The sequence below is a fragment of the Canis aureus genome, chromosome 1 (genome assembly GCF_053574225.1).
Source record: "Canis aureus isolate CA01 chromosome 1, VMU_Caureus_v.1.0, whole genome shotgun sequence".
NCBI lineage: Eukaryota > Metazoa > Chordata > Mammalia > Carnivora > Canidae > Canis > Canis aureus.
In genome coordinates, this window is record NC_135611.1 from 79,207,341 (window position 1) to 79,231,438 (window position 24,098).

General features: G+C 35.3%; 1 protein-coding gene and 1 long non-coding RNA gene across 9 annotated transcripts in view; one reads left to right on the forward strand and one right to left on the reverse strand.

Annotated features, from left to right (window-relative positions):
- LOC144318687 (uncharacterized) overlaps positions 1–24,098 on the forward strand; it is a 176,816-nt gene that overhangs the window by 83,236 nt on the left and 69,482 nt on the right. The window contains exon 2 of one of the 7 annotated variants that reach the window (XR_013384769.1): positions 10,558–10,634. The exons of 5 other annotated variants lie outside the window; for them this stretch is intronic. The gene's annotated coding sequence lies outside the window, so the exon portion shown is untranslated. Of the gene's footprint in view, positions 1–2,143; positions 2,312–10,557; positions 10,635–24,098 lie in introns of those variants that run through there. One more of the 7 variants, XR_013384766.1, reaches the window with a different exon arrangement.
- LOC144318716 (uncharacterized) overlaps positions 1–24,098 on the reverse strand; it is a 188,519-nt gene that overhangs the window by 59,472 nt on the left and 104,949 nt on the right. The window lies entirely within an intron of this gene.

Below are 24,098 nucleotides of genomic sequence, written 5' to 3' on the forward strand. Positions count from 1 at the left end.
TACAAATATACTGAAAGCCAAGGTTATTTTGAATTGGCTAAAGCAAGATTAAAAAAAAATAATTGGTACTCTAAAGATCATTTGTAAAAAAAAAAAAAAAATCATTTGTAAATAAGCTTGGAAATAGAAATAGTGGGAAATCAAATGCCATCACTAGGATCAGAGTAACAAAGGAGGAAGGAAATTATTGACATGGAAGAGGCACCACCATGAAGGAAAGTACCATGATGAAGGGATGTAGCTTCTGCCAGAATGTCGGCACTGAAATGGGGAGGGAGGGAGGAAATGATGCACCTCTACTCCTCTTTTCCACACTCTTATCTCCTGCCAGTGCCAACTCTTGTCTGAACCCAGATAGTAACCAAGATGGAAAAGTAGTCTGGAGAAATAGTCCACAGAGGCAGCATTTTAGAGTTTGGGACAGGTCAGAGAGAGTTGAAAAATAGATAAGAGGGTAAATTTAGTATTGCCAGCATTCTAACCTCTCTACACTTAATATTCCACCTTTGTTACTTTGAACCTTTCAAATTAGAAAGCTGCATGGGGAATTCTGGTAACTTGTAGATGCTCTTCTTCCTCTTGTCTCCCTGGAAAACGTCTTTTTTGTCGGATAACCCTTCCCTCTATCAGCAGCACCTCCATGAAAATCTCCCTTATCTCATTCATGAGGTCATTGATTTCACATATTTACTACTCATTTTCATTACAATTTTCACCTTTTGCCTTAATTAGCTATTGACTTTTTATTCTTCTCATCTCTTCCAGAACACCCCTTGTTATCCTTACGTCCCTGGGGGCCTCCCTTATTACTAGCAGATGATGAGTGTCCAGAAAATTTTTGATTAATGAATAAAAGAGAGAACAAGTGGGTGAAAGAGTATGAGCTCCATAAGAAAAGGAAGAGTTGCGTAAGGTGGATCACAAGCACACAGGAAATTGAAAAATAAATAATAGTATATAATTGAGGACAACTTAGACAACTTAAAGTCAAGAATGAAACTCAGAATTGGGCTAAAACTTAAATAAAAATGGAATTCCAGAAAACAAACAAAAAATTCAAAACACATATTAAAAAAATATGCAACCCAAATAAAATAAAGTTCACAAGTATTCTCTGTAATTGGCATACAAAAAAAAATCTAATTTAGGAATGGCTTTTCTTTAGGTGCTGAGAAAAGGATTTTAAAGTCAATTCATTTGGTTCTTTGATTTCAGCAATTTTTTTCATTATATTTGCTAAACAGGGTAGAGTGAGGTTGGCACCACTTCAAAAATTTGTACTCATATTTTGACTTAGCAGCCAAACAAAGTTTACATTTATACTTGGTATTTGTCTATAGTTAATAGGAAGGAAAGAACATATGCTGTTAAGGGCTCTAGTGAATAATTTTCCCTTATTTCTAAAAATATAACTGGTATTTAAAGACTGACCCACTCATCTAAAGTTTAGATAACTCAAGGCAGATTGTAGAAGTATTTCTTCACACTCAAGATTATTAAATATGAAAGAACATATGTCCATTGAAAATTCATAGTACTAATTTTACTAAAATTTATTTTATATCATCCAGCCAAGACAGTACAACAGTTTGCTAATTTGATAGTAGTTCACTTAAATAGCTACTGGTTTCTACACAGGAAAGAGAGAGAAAGAAGAGGGGATAGAGAACAAAGAAAGATAGAAAAATTAAAGAATGAGTTTTATTATTATTCAGGTATTGTAAGGCCAACAAATAAGCCTGCTGCCATTGAAAAGAGAGTTTGTTACTTGTGAATCCCAGGAGGAGGGGGCATGCCACACCACAGGAGAGCCATACAGGGAAGCTCTGGGTCAGTCAGGAGGCAGAGAAGGGGGAGACTATGGACCTTTAGTGTGATTTCCTTGGGGAGGAACAGGTGAGGAATGGTAAAGAGATTTAAGATTGGTTAGTCTGAATATTTTCGGTGTGTATAGGGGCATAGAGACATAGGGACTGTTCATAGTGGTCTGGTGCCTGGCCCTGGGATGATAAGGGAGATAGTGGGTAACAGACCTGGGAATATGGAGAGCCTGATAAAAGACACTGTTGAGGGTTCAGGCTCTGGATTGATTGATTTTCACTTGAAAAATGCATGCTCTAGATGAATTGTTTACTCTCTCTAGGAATTAACACTGGGATCACCTGACTCCCTCCAGGGTCCACAAGGCTCCAATGAATCAGAATACAGAATAGAAGACATGGTTATATAAGAAGGAAGGAAGCAAGCAAGGAAGGGGTTTTATTTCATAATACAATCAGTGTGTAGAATATGAGAAACAATAAATTGATATCCAAGTTGGAGAAAGGATGTGTCATTCTTTTTCACTTTGTTCTTATAAATAGCAGTGGTGTATGGTATTAAGAGCTCTGACTTTGGATTCAATAGGAACTGGGTGAAAATTCTGGCATTTAATACTAGCTGTGTGACCTTTCTGTAAGCTTTATATTCCTATAATGTAAAGATCAAAGTACCTTCTTTAAAGGGTTGTAAGATTTAAAGGCAATATTGTGTACACGGTGTATTAAATACTAGCTGCTTTTCTTTTAATTACTTTTGCCTAAATACTCACTGTTAATGCCCACCTGATACAGATGATGAAATCATGTGTTAGCTTTTCAAGTGAAGCTACGTTATTACACATCAGAGAAAAGGGTGGTATTTGTCTTACATTGCACCTATAAAATGTTTTAATAAATCTTACTTATAAAAGAAGGGAGAGAAGGATCAAAGAAAGAGGGAAAGATGGAAAGAAGGAAGGAAGGAGGGAAGGAAGGACATTTTGTGAATGAATACATGAAGAATAAACGAGTAAACATTTCTTTAACAATTCTGGGGAATGAGTAACAAAAATGTATACTGTTTTCATAAACATTTAATAAAGATGCCAAATAAAAATAGTAGTAATTTAGTGTAGAATGTTTTGGCATAGAAAACCGCAAATACTATTATATTTGTAATTTAAAGTACAAGATTCTCTGAGCCATGAATTCATAGAAATTGATTTGCAAAACTTCAATTAATGACCTTGGTTATTTGTCAATAAGAAGAGAGGGAGAGGTTACAGGAGTGCAAGTAAATTAACCTTTCATTCCATACTCTACTGACTTCTTCCACACTGACAAGTAATCAAGATTGTTTGACAGAAACAGCAAGTTGTTTAGCTTCTCAGCTCTCCTGCCACTAAAATATGATGTCAGATAATTTGTTCCTGTTTAGTTCTAGCTTGATTACTTCTGGTTCCTTGAGATTTGAATTGATGAAGTTTTACTTTAGTTACATGGCAGTGTTAATAAATGCTGTCATGTTTATTAATGAGATGCCAAAATTGTATTGTTATATTTAGAGGACAAAGTCAAGTTCATGTAACTTAAAGTAGTTGAATGTGATAAAAGGTTAATTAGACTTCATGACCTGTTTAGAATATGTCTTAGGTCTCAATATCAAGATAACTTTCAAGGCAAAATACCAAAACCCAGAATTAATTTATAAGATAACTATATAATTGCCTGTCATTTAAATAGTAAATAACTCTAATAGCTCCTGTAGAAATTTTCTGGATTTAAAAACAAAACTTAAAAAACAAAAACAAAAAACAAAAGCGAAGCAAAAGATTTACCAAGGTCAGCCATGGTGATATTTCTCTTGATCTTATGCCAATTATTATGCAAATATATTGCCCACACTATATTCCAAAGATTTCAAATTGAAGAAAGAATCCTTAGTGAGAACTTTCTACAAATTACTCAAGATGCATAACATGAAATTTTAAAATGCAATGGAATCAGCGAATAGCAGAATACGTGCTGCAGAAAATTTCTCTTTCATCATTACTCATTTTTGGCTGAAGGTAAAAAGATTATTATCCTGGAAGACTAGGAAGAACACCATCCAATGACTAATGACAGTTTTAATTGGTAAAAATAGGCCTACATAACTAAAGCTTCTGCCATATTGAAATTATGAAATAATTTTTTTTTCATCAAATGAAAGATGTCACTGGGAACACTAAGATTTTTTTTTTCACTTTTCAGACAAACAAAATGCAAGGTAAACCATACCTAGATATATCTGGGTAGAATTTTTCAAACTTCTATGACAAAATAACCAACGGGCTTCCAGTTTTTAAAAAGTATTAAACTACTTTTGAAAAATCAGATTTGGAAACAAAATAAAATCAGAATATTCAAGAGGGACAGTTGTGCATAGGTTATAGTGATGATTAATATCCAAAAATTTCTTTTATGGGTTATAGAGAAATGACTTTATTTTTTTTTAAAGATTTCATTTATTCATTCATGAGAGACACAGAGCGACAGGGAGAAGCAGGCTCCATGCAGGGAGCCTGACATGGGACTCAATCCCTGGTCTCTAGTATCACACTCTGGGCTGAAGGCGGTGCCAAACCCCTGGGCCACCAGGGCTGCCAGAGAAATGACATTAAAAAGAGGTACAAAAATTTTATTAAATAGGAGACACTAGGCTTCCTAATGTTACCATTCTTACTTGATAGTCATATTTAGAAGAATAACCACCTACTTAAAAATAATAGCAGACATGTGAAAACTTCTGTGAATAAGATATTTCTCTCTCATGTAAATGAGCACTCTCCTTTTACTGAAACATTCCCCACAATAATAGAGTAAATTGGGATCCCTGGGTGGCGCAGTGGTTTAGCGCCTGCCTTTGGCCCAGGGTGCGATCCTGGAGACCCGGGATCGAATCCCACATCGGGCTTCCGGTGCATGGAGCCTGCTTCTCCCTCTGCCTGTGTCTCTGCCTCTCTCTCTCTCTGTGTGTGTGTGTAACTATCATAAATTAAAAAAAAAAATAGAGTAAATTGTTGTGCATCATGTGAATTTCTCCTTGAGTGAGATTGGTAGTTTGGTCCTTTAAAAATTTTATTCATTTCATTTAGGTTGTTGAATTTACAGCTCTTGGTTGCTGATAGTATTCCTTTGTCCTTTAAGTATCTCTAGGGTCTGTAGTGATGTCTTTTCAATTTTTCCTGATATTTGTAATTTGTATTTTCTCTCTTTTTTTCTTAGGTAGTCTAGGGAGAAATATATTAACTTTATTGAATCTTACAAAGCACTAACCTTTTGTTTGTTGGCTTCACTTTTTTCCTGTTCTCAATTTCATTGATTTCTAGTCTTATTTTCATTATCTTTTCTTCTCTTTGCTTTTGGTAATTTGTCTTTCTATATTTAGTTTTTTTAAGGAGGAAGCTTAAAACTTAGATCATTTGTTTTCAGATATTTTCTCTTTCTCTTTCCTACTTTAAGTATTAAATACTATAAACTTCTAAGAATTGCTTTAGCTATTCTTTAAAAGTCATCAAACTTTTAAAAAAAAGATTTATTATTTAGTATTTTAGAGTGGTGGGGAAGGATAGCGGGAGAGAGAGTCTCAAGCAGACTCCATACTGAGTGCAGAGCCCTTAGTTGGGGCTCAATTTCACAATCCTGAAATCATGACCTGAGCCAAAACCCAAAAGTCATGTTTATCCAACTGGGCCACTCAAGTGGCCCAGTCATCAAATTTCATCAAATTTTATGATGATGTCTTTTCATTTTCATTCAATTGAAAACATTTTCTAACTTCCTATGTGACTTTTCAAATGTTAATTATTGAGGAATATGGTGTTTTTTCAAGTATTTAGAGATTTTCTAGATAGCTTTCTGTAATTTATTTCTAGTTTAATTCCATGATAGCCACATGAGAAAAGAGAGACTCCTTCCCAATTTGTGGGCTGGATGTTGAAGCTGATGATGCCACACACACCAAAAGAATTTGGAAGAAAATCTTTTACTCATGAAAGGTATTCATGGAAAAGCAAATCAGGTGCAATCTGGTTCATAATGGCAAGAGCATAAGAGGATTTGTGATGTGATGGCTTGGCTTTGACTCTAGCTAAAAAGTGGATCTGGAGTGGATTTCTTCCTGTCCCAGGTTTGTGTGCTTTGAACTTTCTATGGGAACCAGGGGACTGATGGATTTTTTTTTTCTTTTTTAGTATTAGCTTCTCTATATATGTGGCAAAGGGGGAAGGAAAGGTATGTGGCCTGAAAATTGTTAGTGGTCAGAGAGCAAAAATGGAGTCAGGTCTCTTATTACAGTTCACCCCAATGCTTGACTGATAATAGAAATGTGCCATGTCTCATTCAATTGAATTTGAATTTGTTTAGGCATAATTTTAGAAGCCTATGTAGGAAACTACAATGAAAATGAGACTTTGGATAGACATGTATATCCAAACATATCAGGCAGTTGTAGGGAGCCAAGAAAAAATGTTGGAGTATTTGCTCACAAAATTGAGTGGCATTATTATTTTTTTTGAGTGGCATTATTAACAAACTTACCTTGTTGTTTTATTTTTGGAGTTATTTGAGCATTTTTTTCCATAATGGCTATCCACAAAAAATGAGAGGTAACTTTAAGGCAGTAGGCTAGCCAGTAGATAGGCTAAGGCTAGGCAATTATTAGCAATTGAGGTCACCAGGAAGCATTGCCCCTCACTGAGGGCATCCAAAGGCATGTGTTTAGAGGGGAAATTGGTTATTTCCTGGTAAAGTCTGGGTTATGGGCAGTGTCAGTGACTGCTAAGACTGTAAGTAGGAGAAGTATAATATGCAGGATTATAATTATTTTGTATCTACTAAGGTTGGGGAAAAAAAAATACATGGAGGGCCAAAAAGCCAAATGGGTTGAAATATTGCTCAGTTCCTCTATATCCTAATTGTTTTTCTGTGTATTTGTTGATTACTAAGAAGGATGTTGAAGTCTTTGACATAATTGTGGCTTTCTCTCATCTTTTTTCCAGTTTTAGAAATTTTTGTTATATATATATTAAAGTTCTGGTATTAGAAATGTACATATATAAAATGGTTATACCTTTTTGGTTATACCTTTTATCATTATGTAATATTATTCTTTATTCATAGTAATATTTCTTGCTTTTAAGTCCACTTTGATATTATATTAGTTTGTGTGTGTGTATCTGTGTGTTGATAATTATTTTGCTTGGTGTTTTCTGAGATCTGGGAACCTGTGATTAGTATCTTGATTAATTTTGGAAAACTCTCAACTTTAATCTCTTCAAATAATTTTGTCTACCCCATTCCCTCTATTCTTTCGCGATTCTAGTAACAATGGTGTTAGAACATTGCGTATTGTGCCACATTAGTTACATATGATACTCTGGGATTTTTTTCTACATTTTTTTTTTTTTTTACATTTTGTATTTCAGTGTGGATGATTTCTACTGACATATTTTCAAATTCACTATTTCCTTGGCTTCATGAAACCTACTAATGAGTCTATTGATGGCATTCTTTTTTTATTACTATGAATTCCATTTCAATTATTTTTATTCCATTATATCTTAAATTTTTAAATGTCTTTTAACATATTAATCATAGATATTTTAAATTCCTTGTCCAGTAGTTCAAATATTGGAATCAGGGCAGCCCAGGTGGCTCAGTGGTTTAGTGCTGCTTTCAGTTCAGGGCTTGATCTTGGGGACCCAGGATCGAGTCCCACTTCGGGCTCCCTGCAAGGAGTCTGCTTCTCCCTCTGCCTGTGTCTCTGCCTCTCTCTCTCTCTCTGTGTCTCATTAATAAATAAATAAAATCTTTTAAAAAAATATTGGGATCATATCTGAGTCTGGTTGTGTATATTGCTTTGTCTCTTGATGTTGTGTTTTTTTTCCCTTGAATCTTTGTCTTGTAATATTTGGTAGAAAGCTGAAGATTAATTTAAGACAGAAGAAACTGAGATAATTAGTATTTATGGCTAGAAAAAGACATAGCCCTTCTTTTTTTTGGCCAGGGCTTTATTATAAACAGTGAGTTAATCTAGTTAAGATTTGAGTTAGCTTGGGGTTTTGTTGTTGCTATACTTACCCTAGTGCACCTCACTTTTCACATTTCTCTAGTATAAACTTGCATGTAAGATGTAGGTTGGTTGGTCAGAGGTTTTGTTTTGTTTTCAATGTTTCCCCCCTCAACTTTAATTATTCCCTTTGTTCCTATCCCTCAGAGAAGATCTATCTCATTGCCCTTGATACTTTTCCAATAGTAGCTTAAACAGTGTGTATGTACCATAGCCAAACAAGGGTTTACTTCCCAATTTTCCCTGCAGACTTTCCTCTTCCCTTGGGTTTCAAGTTAATTCCTTGCTTTACAATCCCAGCTTTCTTATGGTTTCTGTAGGAGTTTCAATTTTTCAGATTATTAAACTTTTTACTATAAGAATAGGAGTGTTTCTCTTTCAGCATTTTAAGAGGAAGTCAGAAGTAAAACATATTTTTAAAAATTGAATATCTTTCCTAAATCTTTGATAAAAAACTTACTATATTTTTGAGACACAATCTAATTAGTATAAAACCTCCTAAATAATATGTCCTCAGTCTAGAATTTATATCATAACACTTAACTGCACAAGAAGTTCTTTTACTTTTTAAAAAGTTTTTTTAGTTGAGTATAGTTGCACACATTACATTAGTTCCAAGTGTACAACATAGTGACTCAGCAAGTTTATACATTATGCTATGCTCACCACAAGTGTAGCTACCATCTGTCACCATATACTGCTCTGACCATATCACTGACTATATTCCTTATGCTGTGCTTTCTTACTTATTCCATAGTAATGAATTTCTGAATTTATTTGATACCACAGTGAAAGAAGACAATGAATGTCCTACCAGAATTTAACTTAATTTAATTTAATTTAATTTAATTTAATTTAATTTAATTAACTTTTAGAGAGAGAGCATTGCAAGGGGAAAGGCAGAGAAAGAGGGAGAGAGAATCTCAAGCAGGCTCCATGCTCAGTATGCAGCCAGATGCAGAGCTCTGTCTCATGACCCTGATATCATGACCTGAGCTGAAATCAAGAGTAGGATGTTTAACAAACTGAACCACTCAAGTGCCCCCAGAATTTTATTTTAATTTAACAAATAGACTGTATTCTGTGAGTGGCTCTGTGATAGTTGGCAGTTCTGATGAAGAGTTGGTATTTAGTTATTTTCTGAACATAATAGAGAGTTAAGCTATAAATGTATTTATTTTCCTATCTTCATGGATAAAATGAGTACTGAATAAATTGTTTACCAAAGGATTTATGCTTATCTAAGTGCTTTTAGTAAGATGGACTTCAGTGAGAGAGCTTATATTTTTCAGTTTACATGTAGGGATCTCCTTTGCCAGCAACAACTTTGAAACCCAGAACCATGTTTTTCTATATCAACTCCTTCAGTATCAAATACATTAAACAGAGGTAGGACCTTGAGCCAATGTATATCCTAGACAAAATCACCCCACTGAACCAATCACTATCTCAGTCCCTGAAATTTGGAATTGGCTTGCTGGGATTCTCCTCAGTAGACATAGGGCTCTGGATCTTAGGGCATATGTATTATGTCTCTTAGAAGATATAGGTAGGATGGTTTATTAACAGACAGTATTGTTTTTCATAAGTTCATTGAAAAGGGAATTTTCTGATTTTTTTTTCGAAACTGGAAGGGGTGTTTTAATGTGTTAATGTTCTTTTTCATAGCAGTCCAGGATTATAAATCAATGCTGCAACAGTAAACTATGAGACAATGTGTATGAAAAGAAAAAGAAATAGATTTTAACTGATTAAATCCTAAGAGATTATTAATAATAAGAGAGAAGTAAAGGGGGAAAATTCTTTAAAAGAAGATGTAATAGATAATACAGAGGGCTGTTATTGTCTCACTTCTATTTGTCTAGCCATCCTAAATCTCTTGATGGGCACATCTACTCTTTAAACTCTCTGAGAAAAACACTGAGATTATTTAAGTCTCTTCTTACTCCGTTCACCTCTTCACATTTTAGAGGCTCTAATAATTGGCTATGATTGAAATCTTTCCCGGCTACATGAACAATAACCAAATACAATGACAATGCACATAATGGGCATAAAAGAAACATCATTGTTAAGTTTTCATGTGATTTGAATTGAGATGTTAATTCTAATCATCTGTTTTTATAAAAGGTTTGTTTGGATTTTTTTTGTCTGTTCTGTTTTTTTTCTTCCCCTCAGTGAATGTTGTCTTTTTATTACTGTGCATGTTTTATGAGTTGTGATTTATTTGTGTGTGTTGAATTTGATTTATTTCTGTTGTACTCTAGTTTTTTAAAATCTGATTTAAAAATGAAGTTTGGGATATAAAATTTGTGCTCTGTGTTGTCAGTTCCCCCATCATTCTTTGATGACCTTGACCAAACAGAGGTCTAATAGTATTCACTTCTGTTCTGCTATCACACGCAATTTGGTACCACTCTGTTTTATTCTTTATTGCCTACCTCATATTTTGTAGTTTCTATTCCTCAGCATCAACATTTTACTAAGATGACTGGTTGAGGAAGTAAAAGGACAAAAATGCTCCAGCTTTCTGAAATTATTTATGTACAGATAAGATAAAGAGATAAAAGACAAATATGGCAGCCTAGGCACATTATTTGTTTTTAATGGTCCACTGTTATTTTTCTATACTTTTAACCCATGTAGTTATCCTTCTAGCCAGAAATAAAGGAGCCACCTGCAAGTAAAGTGGAAAATGAAACATGCAGAATCTAGTTCTCTTGGTAAGTCTGTCAAAGATTAGGAGAGGGCAATGAAATTTTCATGAAAATTCGCATATGAACAGAAACAGTTCCTTTAGAGAGACAGTCATATATGTCTATTTAAAGCCTGTGTGTATGATAATTAATATCCATGGGAAGATGAGAGTAGGAAAGATATCTTTGTTTTCTCAAATCTATTTTAAGAACAGAGAATCTTCCAGAAGACTATGTCTATGGTGAGTGTCAAGATTTGTGGGCCTAAGGTCTCAGTGCCTCTAAGTTTCTAATCTCAGAGAAAGAGGCTGCAGAACTAGGAGAGAAGCCAGTTGCAGTCAGTTCACACTATAAGGAAACAGAATAGAGAAAACCTGAGAAGTCACATGCAAACATACACATCCACACTTCTTTTATACGTGTATTTCCAGCTGTCCTCTACATTTCTAGTTTAAAAAGTGAGGATACCAAAACCAGATAAAAACATTAAAAGAAAAGGAAACTACAGCTAATAGCTATTGAAACCTGATAGCTCTCATGAATATAAATGCAAAAATCCTCAATAAACGATTAACAATGTAAATCCAGCAACATACAAAATAATTATATGCCATGATCAAGTGGGATTTATTCCAGGTAGGCCAGCTGACTCAACACTTGAAAATCAAGTAATTTAATTCATCACATCAAGTTAAAGAAGAAACATTATATGTCATATCAATAATGCAGAAAAATCATTTGACAAAATTCAAATGCCATTCAAGATAAAAAGTTTCAACAAACGTGGAATAGAGGAGAGCTTCCTCAGCTTGACAAAGAATATATACAAAAAACCTACATGTACAAATATATAAAAAACATATACAAATATAAAAAATATACAAAAAAACATACATAATGGTGAAAAACCAGATGCTTTCTCCCAAATATCAGAAATGATGCAAGGAAACTCCCTTTGAACATTCCATTCAACACTTAAAAATCCTAGCTAATTTAGCTAGACAAGGAAAGGAAATAAAGGTATGCAGATTGAGAAGGAGAAAATAAAATGTTTTTGTTCTTTTTTAATGGTTTGATTGTCTATGTAGAAATCCCTAGGAACCAACAAAACTTTTCTTGAACAACTAAGCATTTATAGCAAGTTTTCATGATACGAGGTAAGCACAGACAAGTTAATTGCTCATACCAGCAATGAACAATTAGATTTTGAAATTAAAAAACAAAATAGGACCAGAATAATGAAATAATTAGATACAAGGCTAACAAAATATATAAGGAGAAAAATACAAAACTCTGATGAAAGAAGCTAAACAAAATCTGAAAAGTAGAGAGACAGTCTATGTTTATGAATAGGAATACTCAATATTGTTAACGTGTTAGTTCTTCCAAACTTGATCTATAGATTCAATATAATTCTACTCAAAATTTCAGCAAATTCTTTTGTTAATTTTAATAAACCAGTTTTAAAGATTATATGGACAAAGGACTTAGAGTAGACAACAGAGTGCTAATGAAGAAGAACCAAGTCAGAGGACTGACACAACCAACTTCAGGGCTTAATATATAGCTCCAATAACTAATACAATGTGGTATTAGTGAAAGAATAGACAAATAGATCAATGAAACAGAAAAGAGAGGCCAGGGGGACTTTTAGGGTAGCACAACTATTCTGTATAAAACCATAATGGTGGATACATGACATTATGCATTTGGCAAAACCCATAAAACTGTACAAAGGTGAATCTTAGTGTAAACTACCCACTTTAAGGACTGAAATAATAGGTTGGTGTTATTTAATTAATTATAACAAATGTACCACACTAATGAACTACATTGATAATAGAGGAAGTTGTGGGGGAGATATATGGCAACTCCATATTATCTGCTCAGTTTTTTTTTTTCCTGTAAATCTAACACAGTTCTTAAAAAATACAGCCTATTAATTGAAAGAAAAATGAGGGCATAAACCAAAAATGTGGAGGGATTTTTCTTAATACTTTCCCCCTCTCCATATTCACTCACTCTATATCCAGTCAGTCCAAGGATTCAAAGTCCTAAATTACTTTCAAATTCATTTGCTTTTCTTTTTAACTTAGTTGCCATTTTCTGGCACAGATCATCATTATCTCTACATGGATTTTACAGCGTCTTCCCAGCTGGTCTCACTTGCTTCCTATCTTCAGCGTTTCAATTCATTCTTCAAAACGTTGGCAGAGTGATATTTCTTTAATATGAAAAATATCATGTCATTACACTGCTTAAAACTCTTCACTGGATTTCTATTTCCAACCTTCTTTCCATATCTTACAAGAACCTTTATCATCTAGACGTTGTTTATTTTTCAGTTGCTTTCTCTGACTACATTCTTTCTTGCTTTCTAGACTTGACATATACTGAACTTTGCATAGTTTGACCTGTGCTATACCCTTTAGGTCTTTAGTCTTAATATCTGATGATCTCACTGCTTGAATTCTGTCCTTGCCATTTTTTTCTTTTTTGCCTACCTTATGTTTTATCATTTGAAATTTAGCTGAACTATTACATCACCTAGGAATCTCACCACAAACGGAGTTAAATATTCCTAAGTTACTTCAAATTTTTCTTAACGTGATATGCATACTTCTTGCTTTCTTCTCCATATCTCCATTGATCATTACTTCTGGGAAGACAGACTCACATCTACATTCATCAAGGTCTTTCCAGAATCTGTAGTATAACAGACTCTCTATTACACTTTTAAAAAACAAAAAAACAAACCACTTGGAATCAGCCCTAATAATGTATCACAGTTGAATTCATGTCATTAATGAAAAGATAGCCTCCAAATACACACACACACACACACACATACACATATACACATATATATGTTAATTGGATGAGTCTATTGGAAGAAAAGAAATATAACTGAAAGAATTGGATCAAGGATTATAATATTAAATTCTTCTGATGTTCAGGACATTCCTAATATCTTGGTTTTATTGAGGTATAATTCACATACTATATAATTCACTCATGGAGAATATACAAGTCAATGGTTTTTATTATATGGTGTATGACCACCACTGCAATCAGTTTAGTACATTTGCACTATTTCCCTGTAGTCTTACTCCTTAATCTCTTATGTCCCCAAACCCTAGGCAGCCACTAACTTAGTGCCTGTCTTTATGGATATGTCTATCTTGTACATTTCATATAACTGGAATCATATAATATGTGGTCCTTAGCGCCTGGCTTCTTTCACTTGGCATAATGTCTGCAAGGTTCCTCCATGTCCTAGTAACTTTTGACAGTGTTAGCTATGAATCTTGGAAGTTTTCAATGACAGAGTGAGCCAAAAACATATCCAAATCTAACCTAATCTATTATTTGAAAGAATTTTAAATGTCATAATTGACATTCATCCTATTGGCCAGTGTACATTTTACCAAATATATTTTATATGACAAAATTTAAAGTTTATTACCAGTTATGAAGAACTTTAGAGTAGCCTGTCATTCAAGGCTTTGTAAATGTACATTATATGCTATAAATAGGGTGCACATTTTTCTTTATTTGAGTTTACTTCAGTACACCCCAGAATAGAATAATAATGGCAAATAGGTTGTGTTGAGTCTGTAAATATATCTATAGTCATTGAAACTATTTAAATGTATTTCTCAGAAATATTATTTGATTGAATTTTACTCCCTTCTAGAAAGAATTCAGTATACTTCTGAAAACATAAAGGCTGCCTTTGTTTGACATAATTTGGTATTATCTTCTTCCAACAATTGGTGAAGAAAACATAGGGAATGGCTTTAAAATTCTGATGAAATACACATTTATACTTTAGAGCACTTGTGGACAGTTGATTTACTGCTGATAAAAAATATTAACAGCTCCAGTTTGCTTCATTATGTGTGCAATAAAGTAGCTAATGTTCTTTTCCTTCCTTTTGTAGAAATGGTAAATGAAGATTTGCATTCAGGGTAGAGCTTCCTCTTGGGGAAGCAATAGAAGCTTAGACTGACATTCCCTAAGCCCCAAACCTTGTTAAAAGTGGTTTCAGTCCTGGGGACCTAATGCACTGATTGCTTCCCTAGAAGGAGTCTCATTGCTTGCTCCATTCGGTCCTATTACGGAAGGTCTAATTACATCTATTATGCTGTTCGGTTTCACAGAAGGTTGGGGAAGGAAATTAGGGGTATTAGGGAATGGGATTAGGGGTGTGTAACACACACACACACACACACACATTGTGGATTTTAAGAAATGAACTGGTGACCAAACTAGAGTATTTGTGAGATCATATCTAAATTATCAAGTGTGTTACTGTAACAAGACAAAATGGAGATAGTTCCAATTCTATATGATTGCTCAGGCAACAGGGAACCAATTACACTGTCAAAATCTGAGATACTGAAGCTTAAAAGCCCCAGAGGACTTTTTTGCAACTTTTTTTTTTTGTCATCAGTGAAAGGGCAAGTAACACATTTTTTTAAATCCTGTTGTAAAGTGTCACTTACATTCTGAGCTCCCCAAAACCTTTCTAAGCATATTCTTCACCCGCATAGTGCAAACAGTAAATGCTTATGCTATGCCTTTGTGTAGCCTAGATGAAGACTGGTATCATGGCCTAATAGAGCTCAAAATGGAAAGGAAGGAGGGGGTAGAAGAGAGGCTCATTATTTTTTAAATGGCTTCACTTTTCCCATAGGAATCCTATAGATCCCACTTAGCCGAAGCTCATTCTAGCGCTGATTAAGTGGGAAATACACAGAATCTCAAAAGGTCAGGCCTATAATCAGCTGTCCTCAGGGGTTGATATGGAAAACTTCTTAATCCAACTTGAATTTATTGCTATCTTATAACAAAGTGCAGCAGATGATTTGACGTTAAAAAAAAAGACATATATATTTATATATATGTAAAATTCAGACGTGTGCATGTATGTGTGTGTGTGTGTAATGGAAAACTGACTGGCTAAACTCACACTAATGTGGTTTACCTGAATTATTTGCTTTCTTAGGCTGTCTTCCCTATAGTGTTTTTACTTTATTTATGTTATCAATTTGTTTTATATTCCTAAAGACTTTGAAATTATAACAAATTAAGTTTACATGAAAATGGTTTCATATTTGCAAGAAACAATTCACAAATTACAGACTCTAAATGTGTATGACTAAAAAAATATTTAAAAGAAACAGGATAATAGAAAAAGAAGAAAACAAAATTCTTAATGTGTTTCCAAACTGTGTGCAAACCTGTGATAAATATTTCTTGGTGAGAGGAATATACTTGTGGAACTGGATGGCTTAAGCTGGACAAAGCTTGGTTTCTTGTCTCTTGAAATGCATTTTTACTTATTTTTGTGAAGAATTATTAGTCAATATTTCATTAAAAAATGACTTTGGTCAAAAGCTGAAGGATTTTTACTCATCACACCTTAAAATGGCATCTCTATTTATGTCCTCACATAAATTTGTAGTCATTTCTATCACCTTTATGCTGAGAGCAGCACCCAAATACAAAATGTTAAATCAGTCATGAACCTTCGTGCTTGCTTGTTTGTGTGGAAGAAAATAGATTGCTCTCTCCTCTCCTTGTTCCAAATAGTTATTAAGTTAAGCCTGGATGAAAATTGACCTTGGAGTTGTCTTGAGCTGTGAGGTAGAGAAAAGGCGTGAAGGCTTCTTGTTCAAACATTACTCCATTCCCCTATTTCCTGGGAGACAAGTGATGACAAGGAAGTGGTATAAGAGGCAAAGTGGCATTTATTTTCCCTACTCTAGTGGCTTTTCCTTTTCTGGCCTTAGGAAAGTGGTGTCATTCCCATCTTTTCCTACTACGTGGAGAAGGGTAAGAAAGGAAGAAGAGAGACGCTGCAGAATTTCAGAGCAGGGGCTTCCTGCTTCTGCTGATGGGAAAAGCTGAGAGAACACTTGGAGTAAGTGGAGACAATGAAGAAATGATTGTTTTCATCTCTTTGTAGTTCTGAATGGGTCATAGTGAGTCACATGGCTCCTCTGTTCCTGAGAGAAGCTTAGAGCACAGCAGCTAGGAAGCGAGTGGCTGGGGGAGGGGGGGCAATATTGAGAAGAGGGTGCTGCTCTCAGGGGACAGGAACACACCACTGATTGCACCATTGAAAATGTGAGAATGGATTGGCTAGGAGTACAGGGCATGATTCACATTGCTGGACTTGAACCTAAGCAATGGCTGTGGGAAACCCAGTTAGCTTTTTTGGGCCTCATTTTTCTCGTGTGCAACATGGGGAAAAATAATTGTAGCTGTTTCAAAAGTTTTGACAGAGGGGAGAATTAAGTGAAATGATGAATAAAGATTGTTGAGCTAAGTGACTGGAACTTAGTGCTCATTAGAAGTTAGATGCTGATCCTGTTAATATTGGGATATTATAAAAGGTGGTTAAAATTCTTCTTGTCTTAATCAACAATTGATGGTGATGAGAAAGTGTGACTGGATGTATTTGCCAAGAGGCACGAATGTTTTGCCTAATTAACTGAAATAGGTCAGGTATTTCGATGTACTCCAGGATATACCTATAAGGAAATACTTAATTGATGAAGAAGAGGAATAGATTGATTGAGATGTCAATGGAAGTTACATAGAGGTGTGTTGTAGATTGGCTTCTGATGGAAAGATGATCTTGAGCTGAAACAAATGCTTTTGCACCATTACAAACAACCAGGCAACATGCTAGTTTTACTTAAATATGCACAGAATTTTCAAGAGCTCCATGGTCCTGAAATGAGCTTAAGAATTTTGGATACTGGCTGTGGTTGGTTAACCACTCGGTTAACCACTGCTGTAAGTATCCTTGGAAAGTCCTCCACAAATATCCCTGTCACAAAAAAGGAACAGAGATTCAGCTAGACTCTTGGTTGACAATCTTTTGTATCTAACTGATAGTGGAGATTGGTTATTTTAAAAAGCCAATTGATATTGACAGATCAAACAGAGTACTTTTTTCTGTTACTGTTGTTGCCCTAAAAAAGTAATTATCTATGAACAGTGTAGGCAGAGTGGGAATCTTAAATCAGCATTAATATTTACCGGATAGGGAAAATACAGTGCGTATTTTCTCTAATCTGTGCCAATTAGGACAATCATTTGAGGAATCAACATTTGTGAATAATCAACAAATTAGTGAATTGTATTTTCATATGTTCTGAAAGTAACTTTTAGTTGTGAAAAATAAAGAGCACAATGTGCTTTTGTTATTTTATTAATAAGAAACACTTGCTTAATAGCCATTCTCCTTCATTTGAACATGTCATGTTAAGTATAAGCATAACAATCATAAGCAAATCTTCATTTTCATATATTTATTGAAGGCCTATTCTGAGTAATTTCATGGTGAATACGCCTTATGAGATCTTATTTACTAATGAAGGGAGACAAACAATAAGCATATAAAGGAGTAAATAAGGTTGGTTCTGATTGTGATAAAGGAAATCCAGTGGACTTGGAAGTGCTGCTTTAGGGAAGGGCTTTTTAAGAAGCCATTTGAGCTGAGACATTAAGAATGGAGAGCTACTGGTCATACAAAAAAACAATCAGCTAGAAAAAGCTCAGTTTGTCTGGAGGATGAAAATGTGCTGAGCCTGGCTGGAACATGACAAAGGACAAGGAGAGTAGTCCCTGAGGCATGAGTTCTAGAAGAAGGCAGGGCTAGATCACATAGGCCCTGGAAGCCATGGCAAGGCTTGGGATTTAAAAGTCCTGTCGTGTGTGTGTGTGTGTGTGTGTGTGTGTGTGTGTGTGTGTGTAAGAGTGGGTGTGGGGTGTGAGAAGAGAGAGACAGAGATTCAGTTGGGACAAATGAATTCTTGGTTTTCATTTTTTTCACCCTTATTTTTGCACACACACAGAACTACACATAATAGAAATCTTAACAGTCGGGAAAACTGCACATTTATGTGGAGTTCCTCTTTTAAAGCAATCAGCCATGCAACTTGAGAGAGAGAGAGAGAGTTTTCATATACACACACAGACGCATACTAATATGCATACACATGTGCCACATATCCTTATATTTCCTTCTTTAAGCAGGGACATGACCTTGCCTAATTTACATTTGAAATGAACGCTTTAATTGTGGAATGAACAATGGACTGTGGAAAGGCAAGATTGGAAGCAGGGAAACCAATTAAGAGGACATTGTAGTATCTTAGATAAGTGATGGTAGTGGCTTAAAATAAGGTGGAGGCTGGGAAGATAGTGTCATATATATATATATGTATATATATAATATTTTGGAGGTAGAGTCAGTAGAACTCATGATGGATTGAATGTAGGGGTTGAGTCACAGGAAAATTAATGTGGGTTGTGGTACAAAATAGGCAGGGTGCTGGTGGGTGTTTAACATGACAGACCTTTGTTGCAGCAAAACACTCTGGCCTTCCATAAATCACTGTAGCATGCAACATCAGGAATTCAGAAAGACCAAAAAACTCCATTAGCACTGAACCATAGCATCTCTATAATAGACATATTTAACAAAATGACATTAGTGCTATTCATTTTTCTTGTTATGCATATTTGAGAAAGCAGGCCAGAGAAATACAAAATAGTACATATGGTATGATCACATTGTTAGAATACGGAGGAAAACCAAAGCAAGAACAGGCTGTTTTACTGAGGTGGGAGGCAAGTGCACTCCATGTTCCCTCAAACCCTCAAATTTGCTGTGCTATGTTCCAGGCTGGGCTGTGACATGATTTTTGATAGGGTACATTCACTGCTGTGGCTCAGGAGAGAGGGGGCTGCTGATGTTTCCTCTGTGGCAGCATTTTTCAAATGATGGGTATGACCCTCTAGTGGGTAATAGAATAAAATTAGTGAGAATTGACCAGCATTGAAAAAAAAGTTTAATAGAAAACATTATAGGGGCACCTGGATAGCTCAATCGGTTAAGCTTCCCACTCCTGTTCTCAGCTCAGGTTTTGATCTCAAGGTTGTCGAGTTCAGGCCCCACATAAAAATAAAATAAAATAAATTTAAAAATTGAAAATATTGTAGCGTGCCTTCTCCAGTATTTTGTGAATTCCCTTGTTTTTATTTCATATACATATATATGTGTATATATATATGTGTGTATATATGTATGTGTGTATATATATGTGTATATATATATATATATATATATATATATATATATGAATGTGTCATAGTGAAAAATGGATTTATAATGTTAAAAAGAAAACCACAGGCCCAAAATAGAGTCACTCATGTTAGGATCTCCGTATTGGCAAACCAAGGTTTAATCTTAACCTAACTGTAGTCTCAACCCTACCACCACCCCCAGAAGGTAACCTTTAACCAATCAACCTGTAGTTTCCAGGTTAGCACTTGGAGATTTACTGATAGACCCTTTCCATTCTGCTTAGGATGCTTAGGTGGATGACCTTGCCTCAAACAATGGAATCTTTGCTAATAATTCCCTTTTCCCTCCTCCTTCTCTGCCTTTAAAAACCTTTCCTTTTCTGCAGCTAGGTGGAGCTCTTTTCAATTTGCTAGATGGGATGCTACCTGATTCATGAATTATTTTAAAAAAGCCCATTGGATCTTCAAATTCACTTGGTCGAATTTTGTTGTTTAACAATTGTGATGAGCCTAGGTTAAAAAGTTAGAAAACTACTGCTCTTGGTATATTCTCCCTGGAAAATCCTCAATTTCTTGCCTCAATATAACTGTTCAAAGACTTGGAATAGGTTTATTTGCTTAACGTCATCCACATCACATCTTTATGTCAGGCAGACACAGATGAATTGAATAGATATCTGAGATCAATTACTTGGTGAGTGGTGGGTTTTGGAAAAGAGGTAGGAAACATAAAACCTACCAAGAGACTGGGGAAATCAGATGAAACAACTGAGCCCCACTCCAGCACTCACTGCCATGTTATCATTTGGGGGAAGGGTGGGCAAAATGAAGAGCAGAGGGTCTCAGAGGTAATCTTTGCTTATCCCTGAGTTCCGCCAAGTCCACCTTTGCATACTCAACATTGTGAATGAGACTCATAATTGACATCTAAAGAAGTGCTAGATGAGCAACGTAAATGCTGTCTCTTCCTGGTGGAAAATTCAAGAAATTAGGAATGTCACTACATATCTGTAGTTCTGCATCCTCATTCCCCTGGCCAAACCTCGTCTGTTGGATTTATGCTATAGACAATGCCTGCACCTGATTTGTTCATGTCTCAGACAGACAAATCCTGTGAGATTGCTGATTGGTCAGAACAAAGCCAAATTGCAAGGCAAGAACAAAAAGAAAGAAGCCCTTCTAATTGCAGACAAGGGTCCTTCATCTCTCCTGGCAGTAAGAAGGGAAAGGGTTCAAAAGTTTTAGAGCAAATCAGAAAACTTTTTGATTTTTCCAAACATCTGCCCAGGGCACGTCTTTCAGATAGCTACATAGGACAGGGGTTCAAGTACCTGTTCCCTGTTCCCATCCTTTCTCCTCAGAGGTTTTTGTCTCTTAAGGTGATGCAAGACATGAATGTTCATGTAGTGAGCCAACTCCTGATGGTGCTGAGAGGGGCTTGGTTATATAATGCTTGTGATATGTAGTACTGATAGACATAAGAGATATAATAATATACAAAACATTGTGGCACATGATAAAACATTCCTCATTTTTTCCAGAGTTCTTTAAATACTTTTCTGTTCTGAAGTGGACTTTGCCAGATCTAACCCTGGAATTGAGACCATTGTTGATTTTTAAAAAACTTTTCTTAATGAGAGATGATGGTCATAAATATCCATTTCGTGTTTCCTATTATTTCTAAGCAAACTTCTGACCACTTTTTAAAGTTAGATTCAGAGAGGGGGACATGGATGGCTCAGTCAGTTGCGTGTCTGACTCATAGTTTCAGCTCAGGTTATGATCTCAGGGTCATGAGATCAAGCCCTGCATCCAGCTCTGTGCTTAGCACCAAGTCTGTTGAGATTCTCTCCCTCTGCCCCTCCCCCCACCCTCTCTCTCTCTCTCTCTCTCTTTAACAAATGAATAAATCTTTTAAAAAATAAAAGCAACAATGCTTTCTGTTAAAGTTAGATTCAGAGAGAATAGTGTGGTATGGTTATTGGAATTAGTCTAAGAGAAGGAAAGTGTTGAGTTTTAATTACTGAATATTAAACATAAAATCCAGGCCATATGCCTAGTTGTAGGTGTTGCAATTTAAAAGGGACATCAACAGACCAGAATGTGCTCAGGAAAGGGGGAATGGGACAGTTTACACATTACAGATCTGGAAAACAAATTATGTGAGAAACAACTAAAACAAAATAAGCATTCATTTATTTGGGAGCAAAGGGTAAGCTTTTATATTGCTGGTACTACTAGCTAAAGCCTGAAGAGAACGTTTAGTAAAAGGAAAAAGAAGCTTCTGGGAAGATGTGAAAGTGGGCATAATATATTTTTAGCACATTTATGTGGAGAGAAGATAGATTAAACTTCTTTTATGCCTCCATTTCCTTATTTGTTGAAAAAGAAGGAAAAGGAGGAGGAGAGACAGAGCTTGACCAAATTGATATTTTTTCAGCAGGAGTAGCCCAGATTTTGTGAGACCTACTTCTTATATAATTTAGGGACCATCTTTAAGAAGAGAAAATGAGATACTTATGTAGAATGTAAACTATGCCATAGCAAGTTACAATGTTTAAAAAACTGGCAAATACTAGAAACATCCTAAAGTCCAGAAGAAAAAAATGGCATTAATGTTCTCATTGGTTCACTGCCTGATACACTTCTATGATACTTTGTAGCCTACATTTTGGACTTCAGACTCTTTGAGCTAAGCCTTCATGTTACAACATACTATAATATAAATTTCTATTATTTATATAGAGAGGATAGAAAGAAAGATGCTGCTGTCTTCTTTCTCGCATAATTGATAAATGTTTTTTAATTATTGGTAGTTTAGAAATATTTCCACAAGGCCGACTTTGGCACTGTACATTTCAAACCTTTTTTTCCACCAGTAGCACATACTTCTAGTGCAAAGGGGTTTCTTCCAGATAGGTTTGACTTTGATTTGTGGATCTCCTCCACGGAGTCCTGGTGCTTCTGTAGAAATGTCCTCTGTGGATCTTGACTGACTCTTCCATGACCAGGCCCAGATCAGGTGATAGAGAGTCTACCGCTCACGTTTTAACTAGAAAAACTTTGCTCTCCCCAGCTTTATAAAATGAACTTCCACAGGGAAGTGAGGGAAGATTGCCTTTGATGCAGGCACTAGAGGGACTCTAAAATAATACCAACAAAAAGTTAGTCTGCTTTTTATTATCACCATGTGTCAGCAATTCTGAATAATGTCAGTGAAAAAATATTCCTCCACCAAAAAGCTTTTGTTGGTCTGAGTTCAAAATAATTGTTGCAGTTACTCTTAGGTTTTAATGATAGATATGTAAGCCTCAGATTGGCAATTTTTTTTTATTATTTACTTCAGTAAACATTGTATTCTGCATGGAAGCTAATTTGGAAAATTCCCAATGTCCAAAATACACTGTTCCAGGAACTGATTTCTAGAGTAAGTTCCTAATGGTTCTGAACCATTCATGCTTGCCTTGGTCAGAGTCTTTAGTCACTGTGGGATTACAAATCCCTGCAATGAAACAGTAGATTTGAAATAAACAATGTTTGGTAGGGTGATTGTGAAGTTCAAGAACCAGAACTTGAGTCTCAGCAGTTTTGTCATTCTGTCTGACTACTTGGAGATTTGTTTGGGTTTAAATTATAAAGCTGCGAAACAGATTACAAATGGCAAGTTTGTCTTAGTGCATTCAGGCTGCTGTAACAAAATACCACAGACTAAGTGGCTTATAAACTACTCACATTTGGGTGGCTGATAGTCCAGAACCATGGCACCAGAAGATTTGGTGTTAGGAAGGAACTTCTGGTTCATAGATGGTGCCTTCTCGCTGAGTCTTCATGTGGTGGGTGGGGGTAGGGAATTTCTCTGGATCCTCTTTTAAAGGCACTAATCCCATTCCTGAGGGCTCTTATGTTCATGATGTAAGCATCTCCCAAGTCCCCACCTCCAAATATCATTACTTTTAGGGGTTAGGATTTCAACTTATAAATTTTGGGAGAATGGAAACACTCATAACCATTGCAGAGGAATATTATTTTTTTGGTGAACGCAAGTTTTATTTCAACAACACACTACTAAATTTGAATAATATCTTTAAATGTGAAATTTATTTTTTCTTTTAAAATTGCTTTTAAAAACAAAGAATAATTTTAAAATGATTTCTGATTACCGCATTGTTATCATTGAAAATAATTTGATTGTGTAGAGAAGGTTGTTAAAAAATGATCTGTTCCAGATGTCAAATGTGATAGGTACATCAATCCATAAACAAAGTTTGGAAATCACTGGATTAGAGGGTCAAGACACAGAACCTGAGGTCTGACAGTGAGCGATACATGATTTTGAGAGGGAAAACTTTGTTTCTCTACTCCAATCTCAAGAAATGCTTTTAA